Below are 5380 nucleotides of genomic sequence, written 5' to 3' on the forward strand. Positions count from 1 at the left end.
CTTCATTTTTATTCATTTTGACTAGTAATTAGTTTTGACCTCAAAAATGCCACCCTTTAATCATCAAAAGGCAGATGTGATTTGCAGTGCAATATAATCTTGCTTTAATGAAGAACTAATGGACACATTGCAAATTACTTTTTTCCTGTTGAACAGGGAGAAAATCTATTTCCTGCTTTTGAAAAGATCAAGAGTATCTTTGATAATGGCAAGAGCAGCCCAGGCAGCTCTCCTGCATCGAGCCAACAAGCTCTTTTACTCGACTCACAATTAGCAACAAAGCAGCGAAAATGCATCAGTACAGTAGAATTGCTCTCCATGGCTCAACCCTCGAGCTACCGACGCCTTGTTAGAGCCAGGGCTAAAGTGTCAGTGTGGAACAATGAACCATGATAAATTACCCTCCCCAAAAAAAGATGTACTACTCATTTTCAATTATAGCTATAATGCACCACAGATTGGAGGAAAATTGGACATGCATTGAGAACAAACAGTAATAGATTTTAAGCTCTCTTTCTTTCCCTCATCTCCTGTTTCTGTTTATGTAACAGGAGAGCAACATTTTGGGGCAAAAATACCCCCAATATGCATGCTCATGTTGATTGATAATGGTAATTTGTGTTCTACCGGTTCAGATTTTGTATAATGATTGGTGAAGATAGAATAGGTGCCAGCATTATGTGTGAGTTTACATTGAAGATTTTTTTTGAGTGATGGTAGATAAACAAAGCAACCATTGAGGTAAGTCAAATTCATCACTTGTAAATTTAGCTTTCACAACATTATCAATTTTCTTTGGCCAACTATGGTTTTAGTGTGATTATAATGAAATATATCATTCAGCTTTGTAAACCTCTTAAAAGACAGCAGACTTCCAAATATTTGACAAAATACTGACAGCAAATGAGAATAATTCAAGGCATAAAAAGGGATGTGAAAACTAGAAAGGGTCTGACTTGAACACATGTATCTCTATGTGCATGCATATTACAAAAATGGGAGAGAGGTTGAAAGCCTAATGGAAGTTGGCTTAACTCTAGAGACAGCCCTGTTGTATATCTGATTACCGGGCCAATCATTTTCTTTCTTAAATAAGGAAAAAATTGGATAGGATAAATGAAATTTGTCTGTCATATTGCAATAAGTTGCCACGGGAGATTGTGTATTTCATAATCATTCATCATTCCCACTAGTGTACAGGCTTAGCATAATGGAATTCTTGAACTGCTTTAAATCTTGAAGTGAGGACAGACCGGCCCCTGAATGCTTATATGGTAATATTTCACTTGAGCCCAGTGAAATATTTTCACAAGCTTATTGATTCGATTTTCTTTCACTTATTACAGAGATAGTTGGACATCTGTGCACAATTTCTCAAATTGAGTTTATTTTAGTGAAAGCAATTTAAAACAACTAAAAATACCTCTGTACATTCTTCTCTATACATTTATTTGGTAAAAACAAGACATGTCTTTTTACAACAAGTATTTCTGTGAGAAATATTGCTAGTGACTCATTTTTGAGAAAAATACAGTAATTATATAAGGAATGTCATAAGAATATATTATACAATTTATATTACCACTGAATTTAATTGATTTGGCTGTCAAATGTAGTTGCTTCATCGAGCTATATGAACAACAGTTCACTAAACATATGTCGCTCTCGATAAGAGCCTTGCTTTATGATTAAAATACTGGATGGAAGGATGGTGAGGTTCCTTGCTGGCATATTGGAGTAGACAGGAATTTCTAAATCTTTGATATTGGCCACTAGATGTCATAGTTTAAAAACAAATAGAAAAGAAAAAATTTCCTGGGATCACGTTCAATCAACTCCACAGTGTTTAAATTGTTTACACACTGTTTATTAAGTACTATTAAAAAATATTAGTTTTCCTCCTGTTTACATTATTATACAGACAAATTATACAGACAAAATATTTTTGTATATGTAAAAATAAGTAATAACCATAAAGGTTTATTGGTTGTATAAAGCAGAGATAGCGATGGTCCACAAGGAGCTAACAAAAGTTATAAATCAGGAGAGGGGTATCAAAGAATTTCAAAGGCATTGCATGTATTGTATTATGGAACATAGTGAAGATCATCATTAAGAAGTGGAGGCGAAATGGCACCAGGGTGCCTCCAGTGTTGAAAAGATCAAAAGAATGCTCATCAGGGAAGTTACCAAGAGGCCAGAGGTCTTAGCAGAGCTGCAGGAATTTCTGTCAGGAACTGGGCATCCCTGCATATTACAACCAAGTATTCTCCAGAAGACTGAGGCTGGAAGTATAGAAGCCATTTCTAACAAAAATAAGAAACTAGAACCCCTTGTGTTTTCCAAAAGGTCATTTATATCTTGTGAAATTGTTAGGTGAAATGTCAGAACATTTTAAGAAGCTAGGAAAGTTTAAGACAGAAAACTCAGTAAATATGTAAAGTTAAGACAGAAGAGTGTAGACAGAAAACTCCAAAAAATTGTCAGCATCCAATGAATAGTACTCCAAGCCTAACTATTAGAGGGACTGAAGGAAATATAGAAGGAAAGTGTTCGCTTCACATTTGTTAGAATGATCTGACACCCAACCATTCTTGAATTTTCTCAGGGCTCCCTTGTAAAAGAGATTTGATTATCTCAATGGGACATCCCCTGGTAAAATAAAGGATACATTTAAAAAAAAAAAAATGTCCTTGTTGCCTTAAAGCCAGAAACATGCTGATGAAGTAAATGTTTACCATTTGACCATTCAACAATAGTAAAATAATTAAGGGTAAAAACAATAAAAGTACAGTAAATAGGAATTAAGTTAAGCATGAAAAGCTGTATTTTTAGATGGTAGATGCACTAGGTAAGATTTTTTCAGTAAACAAAACAATTTTGCAATTACTCAGCGGTCAGAGTGAGTTCCGAACACAATGCCCGATAGGGAATGAAGTTCTGAATAATAATATGAAAAATAGAATTACCTGTTCGAAAAAGAAAGCACTAACACAGAGTTTGACGTTATTCTTAGCCTTGCTAACATTAGCTTAGTATTCCTGGTTGCTCTTTATATAGAGCTAGCCTGTCTTCTTTCACTTCTTTGCAGTTTTTGTAGTGTATGCTGTAGTAGACAAGGGAGGAATAGGCAGTTTGTCGTCCTGGTCTCTAGCTGCCATTATAATTTCTTACAGCAAGTGAACTACTCTCCCTATGGTGTACTTATGCTATATACACTGCTTAAAACTGCCCAGTTAGGAAGCACAAGAGGTTGTGAATCAATGTCACCTGTTTTGGTGGAAATTAAAGTGACAACAGGTGCACTGGAGAGGCAACAGCAAGACATCCCCCAAAAAGGGAATGGTTTGCATTTTGTGTCCTTGTCACTACTGGTAGCATGAGGCAGTCCATTCAGGTTGCACAGGCAGTCCAGCTCCTCCAGGATGTCACATCCATACATGCCGTCGCAAGAAGGTTTTCTGTGTCTCCCAGTACAGTCTCAAGAGCATGGAGTAGATGTGGTCCGTTACACAAGGAATGTTGGACATGGCCATAGAATGGCATCACCCCAGCAGCAGGACAGGTATCTGCTCTTTTGTGCAAGGAGGAACATGAGGACCACTGCCAGAGCCCTACATAATGACCTCCAATGGCCTACTGGTGTGCATGTTTCTGACCAAATTGTCAGAAACAGACTCAATGAGGGTGGCATGAGGGCCCGACGTCCTCTGGTGGGACCTGTGCTCACAGCCCAGCACAGTGCAGCTCAATTGGTATTTGCCAGAGAACACCAGAATTGGCAGGTCCGCCACTGATGCCACGTTGTCTTCTGTTAGCATCTAACCACAAGTGCAAATTGAAGATTGCAGAAAATTTACAAGTGAAACAATTATGAACAATGTATCTTATAAGTGGGATGTATAAATGTGCAATGATGGCAAATTGAAGGTCCAAGGTAGCATGTGCAACTGAAATGCAGGGATGGCAATAATAAGGTTCCCGAGGTAAACACCTACGTGTGACAACTGAAAATGTCCTTATCAAACTTTGCAAAACAATGTTACAGTCCAGTACTGCAAAGAGAATAGTGCAACAAGATCCCTGAGAGGCAGTACTAAGCGGTGGGCGGGAGGGAATTGTTAGTGTTGGGTCACAGAACTGGAAAGATACAGCTCCTGATCCTGCTGGTGTGGGAACGAAGAGACCTGTACCGCCTGCCTGATGGTAGGAGTGCCCTGATGATGCCGCATGCTCTATACAGACACTGCTTGCGCTGGAGGTCTATAATGGCTGGAAGCTGGGCACCAGTGATGTGCTGGGCGGTTTTCACCACCTGTTGCAGGGCCTTCCAGTTGGCCACGGAGCATCCGCCAAACCACACTGTTGGTGCATTTAGTCAGAATGCTCTTGATTGTGCAGCAGTAAAGGTTCACAAGGATCTTGGGAGACAGGCAGGCCTTCTTCAGCCTCCTCAAAAAGTACCGGCGCTGCTGCACCTTTTTGACCAGGGTTGAGGTGTTGAGGGTCCAGGAGAGGTTCTCGGCGATGTGAACACAGAGGATTTTGAAGCTGGGCACATGCTCCACCTCAGTGCCATCTATAAGAGCTGGGCATGACTGCAGTCTTTATACTTCCTGTTATCCACAATGAGCTCCAATTCCCATTCACATGCTCTGTTGATTTATAGACTTGGATGGAACAGACATCGAATGTCATTGAAGCTAATAGAAGTCAAGTTAACTACTTGTAAGAAATTGAGCCTATTTGCCACAGTTCTATCATCTTGTAATTCTCACAGATGTTTTTACTTAGCAAAGAGTTCATGCTCATGCTCATGTTCATTTGTACAATCAAAATGTAGCCCCTGTTTGACATGACTTCGACTGTATCTGTGTTGAGAAAATGTTTATGTTCTGAAACGGTCAGATATAGCTAACAATCAAGAACATTTTGTAACTGAACGTGGTTAGGGTTGCCAGATTTTATTGAGAGTAAACTGCACAATCAGAAAAATGAAAAAAAATTCTATACAACCCTATCTGTATATTGACCCACACATGGCCATTTTTGCCTGCACACTGTCAATAAAAATAGCCCAATTATGTGGGAAACCTCCCCATTTGACAAAACTGAATGTAGTCTTGTGGTGGTTTTATGCAGAAAGAACAAAGGTGAACAAAGGCCAAAAATGTGCCTGAGAGTCAGTGCTAAATCACATGCTGATTTACCGCCCAGGTTAAAGAAAGCCTGCCTAAACCTCAAATTCAAATACACTAATGAATAAACTTCTTTAGTTTATAGAAGGTAGCAGACAGGCATCTGAGTTCTAACCAAAGGGTTGCTTTATTGAATTACAAGTTGGCAAGTGATTTTTTTTTTTTTGTCAGAACAGAATGTA

This window comes from Esox lucius, chromosome 8 (genome assembly GCF_011004845.1).
Source record: "Esox lucius isolate fEsoLuc1 chromosome 8, fEsoLuc1.pri, whole genome shotgun sequence".
Lineage (NCBI taxonomy): Eukaryota > Metazoa > Chordata > Actinopteri > Esociformes > Esocidae > Esox > Esox lucius.